General features: G+C 32.2%; 1 protein-coding gene across 2 annotated transcripts in view; it reads left to right on the top strand.

Moving 5' to 3' along the window:
• The first annotated feature begins 215 nt into the window (after positions 1 to 215).
• Positions 216 to 17,574, top strand: part of LOC100378341 (thrombospondin type-1 domain-containing protein 7A-like) — a 70,021-nt gene continuing 52,662 nt past the window's right edge. For both annotated transcript variants that reach the window (XM_006824139.3, XM_085495156.1), the window contains exon 1: positions 216 to 295. The gene's annotated coding sequence lies outside the window, so the exon portion shown is untranslated. The remainder of the gene's footprint in view (positions 296 to 17,574) is intronic.

Raw genomic sequence — 17,574 nt, forward strand, 5'->3', positions numbered from 1 at the left:
CCATACGAGCGGACAAATTGGTTAACTCTCTAAGACCTACGCTCTAATGTTTTGAAGCAAAATCGGTGCAAAATATACGTCGTGTATGTCGCCACCTAGTGACGTGTGTTTGCTTTTTTCACTTTCGAGGCTGCCCAATCAGCGGTCGCATTAAAGAAAGTGACAAGAATATCCAATCAGCGTTCGCGTAAGATACAACTTGTTCACTGTTTTACAACATAATCCACGCCTGTACAAAGCGGAATACTATCGTTTGTTAACCTGCATATATATTCTCGGTGACTGCAATTTCTAGGTACGTTTTTGAAGTTTTCTACTTTGACTTGTTCTGTACAAATGTCTTCTTGACAATAAGGTACTTCAAGATATATATTGGCCTAACTTGGGTATAACGACACATTGTTGTTGTTTTTGATGTTTCACTTCACTGATAGTCTTACTCGTAACGTTGAGTCAGGAAGTGAAGATATACCGGTAGCTTTGCATGTTTCGAAACAAGACTCGTCGCTGTCTGTCAGCGGTTGGAATACGGCTATGATGTCATTTTGGTAATTGATGTCAGCTCAGTGTGTAGAAATGTAACGACTTGTCGGTCGAACAAGCAGTTGATTCAGTTTTTTTTTTGCTTAACAATGGACTTGACTTCATTAATAACATTTCAAGGGCTAGGTCTATGCATGAAAATACGTAGCTCAATTCTGACTGTAAAGCTTTGTCTGCAAGCTCTCTTTTGTATTGCAAATCGCGTGAACCAGCCAGTCACCATTAACACTTAACGCGTTTTTAGTTGATTTTACGCCATTGCCAAACATTTTCTTTTACGCCCGTTAGTCCAAAAATTAAATAGAAACAGTCTGTCTATACACTCTCGGACACGATTTACACAAATAGGAACCATCGCGATTTTCGCTTTGCCTACGTTTTCAGTTTCTCACTCGTAGTCATACGACAATTCGACATGATGAGTTTGCACGTCAATGATAACTCTAACAGAGACAAATAATACAGGCTGAATGTGATTTGCCGCAATGTAATACGACACCTCGGATTCGCGACTAATGGTTAAAAACTGACAGGTGCTGAGGGCCCACCAGTGGACCGTATGATTCGCACATCATGGGACCCTATCGTGGGAGGGGCTGGGGGTTTAACAACCTTCACTAATTTGTTGAATATTGATGGTTATTTTTAATGGGATATAGTATGACTGTACACATGGACTGTTATCACAACTGATATTTGTACATTTTAGACATAAAAATATTAAAAATATAATAAACTAGTATGTGCCAGTGCCACTGAGATCACTTGTGTTTTACATGATATTATATTCCAGTGATATTACTATTAATTAATTTCTAAATTTGAACAGTTAGCTTAATATTCTTTTTCATTGAGCCATAAATTGAACTAATGTACCTTAAAGCATGGAGTTAGTCATTGATTTATGAAACAGCAAAAAAAATGTGTGTCATTCTATACAAAATGACGACTGACAGTCGAAAAAGTAGTCCAACCAAATACAAAAGCATTTTCAAGTATGTATAGCTCTTTTGGATTTTATATTTTTCTGAAATTGTCTGACAAAAATATATTTTTTTTTTTAAATTGTGTACATTTCTTCATTATGTCAATTTGCTAGAACTACTGATGGCCAATGGAATGTTTTAGTTCACTCCAGAACAACGACACATTTATATGTAAAACAGCCAGGGAGTTTTGTTACAACAGAAACATTGTCATGAAAATAAAAAAAAAAATCTGATTCTCTGACATCCTGTGACAAATGAAATATATAATATACCATAATTGTTTTATTACAATTGTACCTCCAATAAAATTGCATATAAACCAAAAATTGCATTTGTAAACTGAATAATTAAAAAATATTACTAATTTTTGCTAATTTTTTATTTTAGAAACATTTTTGTAATTTAATGCATGTGTTACTAATAGAGTCAGTACTATAATGTGTATTATGATGGCTAGAGGATGTGTATGCCAACTTTCTTTTTCTTTTTCTGAACACTTGAATCCTTTTTGTTGTATATCAATTGCAAACAGCCTAAAATGTGTTATACTGTAGTTCATTGACACAACCTTGACTGTAAAGTCATTCATTATTCGTTGGATTTTAATTTTTTTGCTGATTTGCGGTATTCGCTAAATTTAATCTATGTTTCCAAGGAATAATAATAAAAATCTAAAAATGATAAAAAAAACAAACAATAAAGTATTTGTGCATTTATGTAAATTAGAGTTGTTTTTGTCATAAAAAGTAATATTTTATTGATTCAGTCATAGACCTTAAAAGACTGTGTACTTTTGTGCACTGTCTTGGCATATTGCAACATGTTCACCACAGGATAGTACAGGTGTGGTGTTTGACACACAATTGATCACTGTACATGTAATTGTGCCATATAAATGGTTTCTATAAAGTAGCATATTTTACATTTCAGTCTGTGTTATCATGAATAAATTATGGTATTTGCTCTATTCGATGCGCATCTCCAAAAAATTTGTACTGACAAATAGATAGACTGGCAAATACTGTAAAATAATTTATTTTTTGCTAGAATTAATTTTCGCTGAAAAGACTGATTTGTGACAAGTTGAATGTAAAATATAGGAAAATAAATATATTTGCTGGATTTTATTTTCACTGAATCATTCCTTCCCCGAAAATAGGGAAAATTAATTCTAAGCGAAAATAAAGTATTTTACAGTAGATAGAAGAACTATTGTATGCTAGAATATTTAAATACAACTCACTTCATTCAACCATAGACAGTACAGTCTTGAGTGTAACATATTGCTAATGTTACCGGTAAGCTAATTCATCCTCAGAGCTGCCTTCAAAATATATCATATCGCTGAAATTTGTAGTGAAGAAAAAAATAAAATTGTTACAGTACTAGTAGTTATTTTTTGAAATTTTCATTCTAATAATTTTATAAATTATAAAATAATACAAGCAGTATAATCTTCTGTATTATTGACAGTTCTGAGATTAAAATTTGGAATGTTTCTGTAATGTGCACCTGTTTAATCATATCATTTGCCTGTTCAATTCAATGTCAGCTTTTATAATTTTCCACAAAGTATATTCCAGGTCAAATATCTGCTTAATGTCTCAAAATTGTAAGAATATCAAATTCAGACTCTGTGGTCCAATAGACAGTAAAAACAAAATTAATATGCGGTATTGTAGCTAGACAACTTTCTCAGTATCCTGTATCAAAACATGCAGATCATCTACTATATAACATTTTGAGATAGCTACATGTGATTGGACCATTCCAGTTTATATCTGCACCCCCCTGTTGATGAGGTCGGATTTCCAGCACTGTATGATGGGGAAAATACCCCGGATTTCCAACTGTATATGGAGAAACAGAGTATGGAAAAAAAAAATTTGGAAATCCAGGCAGTTATGGCTACTACCGGTAAATAAAATATGGCCTTGTTTATCTCGCCACATACCGCCACATACCGGTTGATGAGGTTGGATTTCCAACAGTATGACTGAAAAAACTTGGAATTCTGACTGTATTGGGCCAGTATGAAATAGATAATGATGGTGGGACGAATGAGCTCATCAACACGGTGAATCAGGACTAGTTTGGAGATTTCCATTATCAGATATAAAATTTTGAACTTGGTAAATTAGCATATGATGAGAGTTATATTTGGAAATCCTACTCTGTATGGTGGCACAATGGAACTCATCAACACCATAAGTAGGAACTATAGTTTTGGATTTCCATTACTGTATGGTGAATGGTGATTTGGAAATAAAACTTTGTATGACTTATACACCCATGGAAATTATACCCTGTATGAAGTAAACACACAAACTCATCAACAGGGGGGTGCAGATATAAACTGGAATGGCCCAGTGTCATTTTAGTAAATTTTATTCATTTAATTCAGCTTAAGTGCCAACAATGTGATACACGTACTACTTTCTTTTAAATTAGCAACATTTTGAAAATATAGATTTCCCAAACATAGCTCAAATAACATTTTACAGTAATGCTAACTTAACATTTTTACTACCAGACTTTCTCTCCAAATTGTTCTGCTTTTTTTTTCATATTCTTCAATATTTCTGGAAATGAGCCCTAAATTTGGAGCCAACAGACAAAATCTGAGTCAATTTTTAGTTTTTACTCAAAAAAATTGGCTATTTGTGTCCCAATTTGAAGGAAAGTGCAAACTATAAACGGGACTATTTTGTAAATTTGTGATGAAAAGAGGGAACTGGTGGTGAAAAGGTCAAGATGCACAAAATGAGGTGATAACTAGACAGCTGAGTATTCTTTAAGTTTCAATTTGCTCATGGTAAAACAAAATGGCAATGTCTACTTGTATTTTTGTGATGCACAGACAAGTGGGTGGACTACCCTTGATGTTCCCATCATGTACATGTATCTAATTATGGGCTTCTTATGTATTCATGTAGTTACACTGGTATTCTAATGCATTTATATAATTAACTATGATACACATACTTAATAATAAAATATTGTAATTGAACCACATATCAAATAAAGTATTGTGCTTGACAATTAAGGCCATAGCAAACAAATTCTTTGTTTTGTATATCCTAAAAATTCAAAAAGTAGACTAGATGCCAGTCAATAATCACACGACAAATTTTAACTCAATCATAGTTATTTTTTATTTGATTATTTTTTAATCAATTGGGTCCATTGAGTCGTAATATTGTGTGACTTGTTAGAATATTATATGGAGAGTGGTATTGTTCACATTTTGCACACATAATTGACTACCTGGGTAGTATAATTTTCAAACATAGAATATGGTCTCTGTGGATAAAATACACCACTTTGTATATAATTTATGTACAGTCATGCAATTTGCACATAAAATAAGTCAGATAGACAACAGCATGGCTCAAAATTCGTGGCCGCCATGGAGGTGATTTCCTTGATTTCCCCACCTGAATGCATTGATGCCCTTCAGTACAATTTCAATCAATCCAAGTCAATTTCAGAAAATTTTTGCCTTGAATAGATGATTTTCCGTACAATTGCGAGATCTCGCGAGATGCATGTAAGACGCGCGTCGAATGTCTGCCGCAAAAATCGAACGATTTGATTTTGAAATTCGAGTTTCTTTATTTCGTAGCTCACATCGACCAGCCGATCTTCGACAGAGGAATATTGCGTTCGAATACACTTACTTAATCAAAATTGCCTATCATCAAATGTGGACAGCACATAACTAAGCATGGAAATGTCCCCGAAATACTTTCGCGTTTGTTGAATCCCACGCGATGACCTTTGTTTGTCCTGTTTTTACGTTCGATTTCACGCATAACGCGTGATTTTCGCAGTGAACGGAAAATGGTCAATTTGGGTCACCTCATAATACTGAAGTTCAAACCATAAAACAGTGACATTTTATGATGAGAACAGTCACCTTGCACGTGAATATTTAAAAAAAATGACTTAAGTATTTGTATTGTCTAGAGTTTATTCTTTGAAATTACAGAGATGTATGAATGATGCAAAAGATTGGCCCACATTGCAGAATATAGTCTGGGTTTCATTAATAATCTTCCCAAATCTATGTGCGTGTCAACGCAAAACAGAGAATACATTTAATATGGCCCAGCTCATCCAGTTTAATTAACTTAAAGGGAAATTAAATTTACCTTCACCCATCAACTGAAGCTGTTTTGAATGATTTGTAGGTGTACATGCTTTTTAAATCATATTATAGTCTGTCTGTGGATGTACAAAGATTGATTATTTAAAAAGGTTTGAGTCGATTTGACTATTATGTCTTGTTTATCATACTTTTATTATTGTCGGCTCATTCCCTCAGAATACTGAAAATGAAAAAAATTGGGTCTGACTCACCTTACAATTTCTCAAGTGTAATATTTTTTATACTGGTTCCTATGATAAGATTATTTTTCATATCTCAATTTTTTGCCACGGGATGAAGGTCATGTATTATTATTGCCATGAATCCTACTATCGTAAAAACATTTCAAAAAAATTGACATATAATTTAGTGAGTTTCCAGGGTGAGGGAGGTTTTCCCATAATGCATTGTTTTATATGTGCAGTAACATGCCCAGTAGGTCTTAAATTTGAATTCAAACTGCTTTTAACAAAATAATAACTATCAGTGTTTCATCACTTCTGAAATCAAGATTTGCATATTAAACTAGCAAAATATTTCAGTCTTTTTCAGGAAATGTGGGTAATTTACATGATGCTGATTTGAATAAAATCAACAGTACTGAAATTACAATTATTGCCAGTAATTCTGGTGCAAAAAATTATTTGTTAGTCAAATTTAGGAATCAAATGAAAACGTGCGAGGTAAAATCTGTTACCTTATACTGCTGTAAACAGCATATAGAAAGCTTATAGATTATTTTTAATAATATTAATATTTAAAATTACTTTCTAGCCTTGTTTGCATATGTACTGCTCTATTGAGATAGTCACATGTAAGCCTACATGTGTTTTTAATACACAAACTTCACTGGTCATGTGCTTCTAATAGAACAGTGGTTTTTGGATGTAAAAAGTGTTTCATGGATATAGAATACAGTAAGTCACATGACCTGTCATAAACTCCTGTGTATTTTTATAGTCAAAGATTTACTTGAATTACAAAAAAAATATGCCAACGTGTATTCATTTTATAAAAGCTTATCTTGGATAGAAATGTATGTATGTATTTTGTTTGTTTGTGTTGTATGGTCAGTGAACCAGTCCAATCTGTTAGAAATGTATGTTTTGACAAGGCATTTACTTAAGTACTTCACGCTCTATTGCACTTGGAGTCTGGTAAGCTAGATGTGAGAGGAAAGGAAACCTGTTAAAAGTATTATTAGCAGAGGGGATTACTGGATATGTATGTGGAGAGACAGTTAACAAATTTAATTAATGACTTAATTTAAGCACTGGTTTGTATTCTCTGTTTATCCCCATTGATGATGCATCATTATCATAATGCGATTGTTTTTTGATTATCTCTAATTCATCAAAGTCATTCAAAATACAATAATATAATCCCTTTGTTTGGATTTGATCACATCATGGTATGCATAATTCATGTTGTGTGGAGTGAGTCACTCTGGTGTGTTTCTCGTTTATATTTGCTCCACTTGCTAAATCGCAAAACTAATTTCCACGGTGTGTAGGCCATCATCTGAATGTCAAATTTAAGTACTGTAGAATACTTTATTTTCGCTTGGAATTTATTTTTGCTATTTTCGCTGAAGGGATGATTCCGTGAAAATAAAATCCAGCGAATATACTTTCTTCCCTATATTTCACATTAAACTCATCAAAAATCAGTGAAAATAAATTCCATACAAAACGCCCAAAAAGCCTTTTCAGCGAAAATTAATTCCAGCGAAAATAAAGTATTCCACAGTATTTTTTGTGTTTGCATATTATTTTCTCAAATCCCTTTTTTTTTAATTTAAATTTTTTGGTTTATAAATTTAGTTTTTGATAAATGGATATCTGATCTTACTGGTAATTTACTTGCTATACTTAAAAAAATTCCAATAGAAAACAAAGAACAGATTATTGTAAAATAAGCAGTTTTTTCTCCCCATTGGTACTACCTATTTGCAATATCAAATGATTGAGCACTTTTTCCTGAATAGGGGTGAGAATCATGACACCTTTTTCAACATGCATTTGTTTACATTACTCTGAACTGCATCTATTCAATTTTACTACTCTAAAATAACATACATGTATTTGTCTTTTTGTACCTCACATGTGCAGCATACCATTTTTTGTTATAATATTTTATAAAAAAAAAAACTAAAACTAATTTATAAAAAAATGAAAATTACATTGTATTTATAAAAACTGTTTGACCAGAAACTTTTTTATGGCTGCCTATATTGTTTGCAGTGTCGTAATTTGAAATTACCCGATATATACAAAAACAAAAGTTAACGTAACTTTGGTGAAATTCTACTCTATATCACTCCCCCGACTTTAGTTCATGAAATTAAGGCAATTTAACTATTACTATTATTGAGATGAAAACAGTTAGATGTTTGGTTGTTAATTAATGTCCAGTACTAGATAATGTATGCTTGGTTTGGTCTTGGGAAGAAGCAGCTGGTGTCATTCTCTAATTCTTACAATTTGGTCGGTTTCCACTTTAGTACTAGTAGCATTTTTGGAAAGTACTACCGTAATATCTGTATTAGAAACCTCATCCCTAATAGAAGTCGCACCCATTCTTTTTGAACAATTGAGAACCAACAAATCACAATGTGCAGATGCTCTAATTAGTAATAGAAATCGCATCCCCTCTTTTGTACCATTTTAATAGAAGCTGCGGCTTCTAATACAGATTTTACAGTATACTGTATTTTTCTATTAGTAGCACATGCGCTTATGTAAATGACAGAGTTTTGTGTCTATGCCCTGATTAAATAACATTTCAATGAGCCAAATATAATATATGCAGTTTTTGGTTCACATGTGCTTCTATTAGAGATATGATCTCAATAGAACCAATAGGATATGATTAAAGGGCAGTGGTTGTTGTGAATCGCATGTTCGATTTCAATCCCATATCTAACAGAATGCGACGGGATCGAGTCCACCACCACTGTTCACTGGGTTTTATTTTTGCTTTTGTTGATAAGTGAAACCTTCTAAATTACAACCACATGAATATGTAGAAATTACAATATAAGAAGTAGAACATTTATGAGCTTGAATCCCAGTGAAAAATAGAATATTAAATACTATTAAAAGTTAATTATTTTATAGTAAATTATGCTTTATTACTTCACTAATTGTTTTTTTTATTATTGTACTTATCTTGAAAAAATTATCAAGAGAGGAATCCCCGACATACTTTATCACGACAAACAGGTAAAATTACTACATAGATTTGATGGATAATAACTATAAATAACACATCATTCAAAACCAGACTCTATTGTGTTTTCACAGTATGGTAGTCAGATTGTGTCTGGCATATTGAGAGCTATGTGTGTGATGAGTTAGTTAACCTTTTTAGAGCTGGATGAAAGTGAAAGTTAATTTTTTTTTATTGTGGATTAATTTCTTCCAGAAAAGTTATTTTGAAAAAAAAAGAAGTTTTTTTCAAACCTTCAATGGCCCTAATTACTTATAATAATTATTGGTAGAGTTTTTTTTAACTAAATGTGCTTGTTTCGTGTGGTTTTTCTCTCTAAAAAGATAATTTGAAAAACGTTCTTCTCAAATCCCCTTCCATTTACAATGGCCTATCCCTAATTGCATATAATCATTGTTAGCAGGAGTCCTTGCTTTGCAACATTTAAAATACCAGTAGTGTGGTGATATAATTGACCCACTGTATTCTTACACTGACATGTCACAATACAGACTGGTTATGTTTACAACAGAGACTGTGATATGTTATTTATAAGGTTGTTAATTTGAGAACTTGTTTACATTTTATATTTGTAGTAGTGTTTTCATTCCAAAATCAATGTATGTAAATTTATAGTTGCTTGTTGAAAATAAAATGTTTCTTGTTTTGCTTATAGTGAATTAGAATTATACACAACCTCTGAAGGTCTGACATCCTGGCATTTTTGGGGGTATTTTTTAGTTCTTGCTGGGTGTAGAGACTCATGTTTTTGTTTTTTTCCGACCATTATTATGTGCATACATGCAAGTCCAACATCATCTTAGGATGTGCCTGGCTCAACTTTGTTAATTCTTTGTATTTTGTTTATAATTGAGTGCCTGACCTAAAATAACCAAAACATTTGCAACCCAACATTATTGTGTGAATGCCAGCTTTTGAAATTCTAACTTTTTGAACGCCATCATTTTTCGGGATAAAATTTGTGTGCCTCATTCTGAATATATTTATGTATTTTTCGGTAATTTCTTCGTTAAGTTTGGACAAGGTAGTCATTATTTCTTATTAGACACAGGTCTGGATCAAAACTTTTTAAAAAATAGGAAAAAATTATGCAGATTTTATTTTGTGAATGCTGACAAAAGTCGACATTGACACAAAAATAATTAAAATGCAATGTTCAACCTCTCTGACTGTACTTACATGTTTTATTACAATCATGGGAGCTATGTGAGAGTGGATTGTACTGTTTATAACTCTCTGATCGTACTAGCTATATGTTTATCTCAACTTAGGGAATTACAAAAAAACAGGGTTCACAAGGTTCACTCAACCTTTTCATTAACAGACTATCTCACAGAAATTTTTCTGCACTTTTTTTTATATTCTTCAATATTTCTGGAAGTGAACCCTAACTTTGGAGCAGACATACAAAATTTGAGTCAATTTTAGGTTTTTACTCAAAAAAGTTGTTGTTTTTGTCCCAATCTTTTGAAGGACAGTGCAGACTATAAATGTGTCTATTTTGTGATGAAAAGAAAGAACTGGTGGTGAAAAGGTTAAACAAACCTATGTGCCTTCAGCTACGTTACTCTGTTATTGTGTTTGTGAATGGTTGTCAGTGTTGTCGCCGCCATATTTAAGCCTTTTTACCCCCCCCCCCCCCTCGTATAACTTGTTCTCATGCTGATGTAACTATTACCTAATATTTACTAATATTTAATTAAACCCTTTTACATTGGTGTAAAATGTTAACATCTGTTTTTCTCTTGCGCTGACTTAACTTACAATCTACAATTTGCACTACTTTCTCACCACTTTGCACCTTAGATTCACACTTTGCACCACTTTCCCACTATTTTGCACCATGGATTCACACGTTACATCATTAGTGAAGTAAAGGTGAAGTAAAGGGACACAGATGTTAACACAGTAATAGTCCTTCTCTAAATTGGGGGTCCTTGAATATTTCTACCATTAGTAGCGTATGTACTTACTACTACAATGTATGTGTATGTGTGTCGGTCCGTGGTCAAAATAAGTTTATTTTAATGATACAGTGTTTAATATTCAGTACATGTATGCTTCTATTTGAGTTGTCTCTAAGCAAATACAGTGTGTGTCTTATTACAGTCATGGGAGTCTTTTTCACTGTTAACAACACCATCTCTGTTTGTCACTACCTTGCATGGTAATTACATAAGAATGAATTGCCTTGGTTAATTGACATGGCATGTGCTCTCAAATTCTCAGGATTTGTGATCTTTTGGGAGTCATTAATAAGTCCTTTTGGTAATGTACTTCTAATAGTTCTTCAAATTAACATAACCCTGGACTCTGTGTTTTTAAGAGGTGCTTTATACACGCACAATCGAATACTTTAAATTTACCCGAGATAAATTATGCAAATTTCACGATTAGTAAAAATTATAAAATTTTGTAACAGTGAGAATTTCTCTAGAGTTGTACGAACTTTTGCAAAACTTTCTCTTCATGATTACCATAAAATCATCAAGTTGTGAGAATTCCCAGCAGCAAAAATAAAGCATTTCACTGTAGCTCATAAGTGCTGTCACTTAAAGCGATAGGATCGTCACTTGCACACGTGTGGAAACTGAGTCCCAAGCGACGATAACAACACACGCTAAAAATGCAAAGGCTCATGATCATCTGACGCATGCGCAGATGACGACCCCCTCCGCTTTAAGCATTGTGTAATGTGATTAATTTATTCCTAAAGATGTACGTTGTTCGAAAAAAATAATAACAACTCAAATAACAACGGACATGTTTTTGATCTGTTTCATGCTCTTGTAAGAATTATACTGTATTAACAAGGATGTGTTGGTAAACTATGATTTTTTCTGATAATCCGTCATGTTCTATTAACAGTTCATTAATCGTAACAATTAGTATGAATATTCATTCTGCTGATGGTGGTTGGGAAATGATCTGCTAATTACCCTCTAAAAAAACTGTTGGTGCTGTCTATTTCTTGTAATGTTCTAATCTGTGCAAAATTCAAAATTGTTTCTGCGATGTGTGCACATTACACTGTGGTAATATTATCAACAACCTTGTTTGTATGGGAGCCATATTCATCGCATGTGTCATCCCACCCTGTAACTAGATGGCTGTTAGGTGACATGTTCCAGCCTAGGTTTTATTGCAACCTTGGGAGGTGTACAGTGCCCTGTTATTTAAAAGTCACTGATGACACTTGCTGTTTTTATCATAACCATGGGAATCCAGAGATGAATATATTGTATATCATGAAGAGAAAATAAACAGACGTGGTTATGCACCTGTTGTCCGCATAATTAAAATACTCTTCAGTTACATGAAGTATTTATTCCCTAATGATCATTACACGACCGGCGACATGTCTAATCATTTATCATTTTTGTGATGTGTATAAGTCATCATACTTGTAATTTATTTTACTCAGAATTTTGTTGATCAAATGTATTTCTCTCATATGACAACAACAACTCTTGTGTTACTAACAAATTTGTAAATAACCACTTGAATGTCATAATAGTTTTCATGTACAGAATAATTAAGTCCTTACAGTACAGTTTCTATAAAGGGCGGTGGTCGAGATATGAGTCTCGTATAAACAAAGATGGTGGGCGACTTTGACTGTTGCGCAGACCGACGAGTACCAATGAGGTACCAAGCTTTAATTAGGTAATTTTTGGGGATTCGAAGGTATCGAAAGAGTCACCGGCAGTAATTAGTGCAAGTCATGCCCAGGTCAAAACTCTTACTCATGATTTCATTAGAAGAGTGCATTGAATTGTGGGATGCACACTGCGATGGCCACCACCCTTTAAATGCTATTAACAAGATGGTATTAACAATTAATATAGAATGAATACCATATTTACCATATTTAGTAGCACATGTGTCTGCATGGAAATTATTTTAAATAAGTACCGGTACAGTTCACTTTGAATGGAATAAATATGGTAGTTTCATTTAGGACATACACAATCAGCATAAAGTAAAGTCTAGTAAAGTAACTACTAGTATCACAATAAAATCATATAAACTTGACTAAAGCAATTGAAAAACAAAATATTTTGTGTTCAAATATTTTATTGTTGTTTGCGAACAACATCCTAGCAGGGCCAACAACTTATTCAACTTGCTGGCCTTGCTGGTCTAGTAGACTTTTTGACATTAGTTGCAAACACTGGGTATCACCACATTCTTGGTATCCTTGGGAGAACACTGTTATAGTTTTGCTATGTTATAGTTCTGGGTTAGTTATTGTAACATGATATGTATGTGTACATCATGTATTGGTTTTACAGTGTGTGCAAAATGCAATATGATCTGTTTACATTCACACCAGTCTTACAAGCACATGTCAAGAATTAACTCTCTTGTGATCCAATTCTGACATCTTAATTGACTACAATTGTAGTGATACTCCATGTGCTTCTCAGAGTTAAGGTTTGATCGATTTCAGAGACTGTGGATGGTCTTAAATGATTTCATTCTGTACTGTAACACTCTAGAGGGAGAATTATTCTCTGGGTTTAATTTCAGTAGATGTTCAGGCAGTATTCACTGGGTTTTAATTTCACTGGTTTGTGATGGAGAAAAGTGACAATACAAATGTATGAAATTGTAAAGAAAATATTTAACTGTTTATCCTTTTCAACATCAGTTCCCACTTTTCATCACAAATTCACAAAATAGTCCTGTTTATAGTCTGCACTTTTCTTCAGATGGATTGGGACAAAAATAGCCAAATATTTTGAGTTAAAACTAAAAATTGACTAAAATTTTGTCTGTTGGCTCCAAAATTAGGATTCATTTCCAGAAATATTGAAAAATACAGGAAAAAAAATACAGAAAAATTGACGAAAAAGCCTGGTGGTGAAAAGGTTAAAAAAGGATTTCTGTTGATGATGTATAGTAAAAAACTGATCTAGTGTCTAGTTTCCTAAAAAAGACAACTGCTAGATGACACATTGTTTTGTACTATCTGTCTGTCTGTAAGGTTGATCACTGCCAGCTGCTTATAGACAGTACATGTCCATGCAAAATTGAACTTCCTAATTTAGCTAATAATGTAATCGATCACAAATCTATAAAGTATCCTAATTAAGCTAATAATGTAATCGTTCACAAATTTATAAAATATCCTAATTAAGCTAATAATGTAATCGATCACAAATCTATGAAATATCCTAATTTAGCTAATAATGTAATCGATCACAAATCTATGAAATATCCTAATTTAGCTAATAATGTAATCGATCACAAATCTATGAAATATCCTAATTTAGCTAATAATGTAATTGATCACAAATCTATAAAGTATCCTAATTTAGCTAATAATGTAATCGATCACAAATCTATGAAATATCCTAATTTAGCTAATAATGTAATTGATCACAAATTTATAAAATATCCTAATTAAGCTAATAATGTAATCGATCACAAATCTATGAAATATCCTAATTAAGCTAATAATGTAATCGATCACAAATCTATGAAATATCCTAATTTAGCTAATAATGTAATCGTTCACAAATCTATAAAATATCCTAATTAAGCTAATAATGTATTCGATCACAAATCTATGAAATATCTTAATTTAGCTGATAATGTAATCGTTCACAAATCTATAAAATATCCTAATTAAGCTAATAATGTAATCGATCACAAATCTATGAAATATCCTAATTTAGCTAATAATGTAATTGATCACAAATCTATAACATATCCTAATTTAGCTAATAATGTAATCGATCACAAATCTATGAAATATCCTAATTTAGCTAATAATGTAATTGATCACAAATTTATAAAATATCCCAATTAAGCTAATAATGTAATCGATCACAAATCTATGAAATATCCTAATTAAGCTAATAATGTAATCGATCACAAATCTATGAAATATCCTAATTTAGCTAATAATGTAATCGTTCACAAATCTATAAAATATCCTAATTAAGCTAATAATGTATTCGATCACAAATCTATGAAATATCTTAATTTAGCTGATAATGTAATCGTTCACAAATCTATAAAATATCCTAATTAAGCTAATAATGTAATCGATCACAAATCTATGAAATATCCTAATTTAGCTAATAATGTAATTGATCACAAATCTATAACATATCCTAATTTAGCTAATAATGTAATCGATCACAAATCTACAACATATCCTAATTTAGCTAATAATGTAATCGATCACAAATCTATAACATATCATAATTTAGCTAATAATGTAATTGATCACAAATCTATAAAATATCCTAATTTATCTAATAATGTAATCGATCACAAATCTATAAAATATCCCAAAATGACTTGTTTGTTTCTGATTTTGTTTGGTGATTTTCTCGCTCACCTCCGAGATCTTGCATAATGTTATGCGTGAAAGACACAGGTTGAATGTCTGCCTCAAAAATCAACTTATTTGATTATCTACTTTTTTAGCTCCGCTGTCGACTTTGTCGAGCGGAGCTTATCATATGAGTGACTGTCCGGCGTCGTCCGTGTCAATGTTTTACTTTTTCGACTTCTTCTTGAAAACTACAAGCCTGAATGCTTTGATACTTGGTGTATATGTACCTTGGGTAGACCTCTCTTAGGTTTGTTCATTTCATGTTGATATCTTCAATTCTCTAATTTTGGTGAATATTTTTGTCATTTTTGGTAAAAAGTGATATTTTCGACTTCTTGTTAAAAACCGCAAGTGCAATTGCTTTGATATTACATATATAGATACTACATGTAGACCTTTCTCAGATTTGTTCATTTTGTGATGATATCTTCAATTCTCTAATTTTGGTGAATATTTTTGTCATTTTTGGTAAAAAGTGATATTTTCGACTTCTTGTTAAAAACTGTAAGTCCAATTGCTTTGATATTACATATATAGGTACTACATATGGACCTCTCTCAGATTTGTTCATTTTGTGATGATATCTTCAATTCTCTAATTTTGGTGAATATTTTTGTAATTTTTGGTAAAAAGTGATATTTTCGACTTCTTGTTAAAAACTGTAAGTCCGATTGCTTTGATACTATTCATATTGTTCATTTTCTAATGATGTCTTCAGTTCTTTAATTGAAATGTGCATTGCTAACAGCGGAGCTATCTCAGCCGATAGGCTGCTTGTTTTAAATATGATGTAGAAATATTATCTTTCAGAAAGGAATATTGCTTTGACATAAACTTACCAGTAATCTATCAAAATTGACCAGCATCAAAGGTGTGTACAGCACATTATTAAGTGCCTGATATCTGAATAATATAATAGTTTGTTGAATCCTACTCAATGTTCTGACGCCATAACAGTGTTTTGACCTTTGTTTGTCTCATTTTTTATGATCGATTTCACGCATAATTTGTGAACTCACAGTGAGCGAAAAATCACCTATTAATCTATAAAATATCCTGAAATGACAGCTAGTATCACTTGTCTATTTCTGCTGCAATTAACTTTTTAGCAATTTTAATTAATACAAGTGAAAACAATTCCTCTTATGAGGATTACCTTCATTGGCAATTGCTTACCCCCTGAAAAGAATGGAATAAATTCAGCGATCTGTAAAATATAAATCATCTTTCTGTGTTGTCTATGAATTTCAAAAAGCCTACCAGTAATAATTTGTCATAATAAATTATAAATTGCATGGCCGGTCAATTATTTTTGAATGATATTTATGTTCTTTGTGTCTGCAACATTGGATAACACTCCATTGGGTCTACTACATTTTTGTATGCTTGGTAGACAGTAACCTGCCCCCAAGGCATATTATAGTAGTAGTACTGATATGTATGTGTGCCTATGTTAAAGGAGCACTTCCAGTTAAGCCTAATCTCACAACAAATTTACTTTCTGGATTAAAATTACAATGGATAACAAAAGATAGATTAACTTTGTAAACAACAGAAACAATAGTGTCCCATGATTCTTTGGTGCAATCCCTGGGATTGAGCGGTTCCCCTTTAACTATTGTGTTGATGCACACACACGGAATTATATCCCACTGCAGTATGGTTCTCACTTCTTACTTCTCAAACTCGGTATTACCGTAAAATCTGTATTTGAAGCCGCATCTCTAATAGAAGTTGCACCCATTCTTTTTGAATAATTGAGAATCAAAAATTCATCATTTCTCATATGTGTAGATGCTAATAAAAGCTGCATCACCTTTGTTGCATTGTGTTATTTTAATAGAAGCCACAGCTTCTAATACAGATTTTACAGTATTTTGTAGACCTGCTAAAATTTATATGCATCATTTTGTAATTTTTTTTACTCATTTTTCAATGATTTCTTTATTATTCATGACCAAGTTTAAATTTCCTATTGGCTACTTGCCTTATTGGTCTAATTTTTGACAAAATATGGAGGTTGAAAAGGACAAAAGTTGAATTTGGCATTCTAAGTTTGTCTGAGCTAAATTTAATTATGTATCTACTTCAGCATATTTACAATGCTTTATGGGAAGGAAATTCACATTGAGAAAATATAATATCATTAAAGACATACTGAAATAAATGACATTTTTTGAAAACTATAACCATACTGTGTTGTAAGCTAACATGCATGGACTTGCATGATTTTTCCGTCCATGTAACAGAGCAAAATACCCGTTATACAGAAATACTTTCACCATGGAAACCAATTCAAAAATAAAAAT

This window comes from Saccoglossus kowalevskii, chromosome 21 (genome assembly GCF_978046115.1).
Source record: "Saccoglossus kowalevskii chromosome 21, keSacKowa6.1, whole genome shotgun sequence".
NCBI classification, from domain to species: Eukaryota; Metazoa; Hemichordata; class Enteropneusta; family Harrimaniidae; genus Saccoglossus; species Saccoglossus kowalevskii.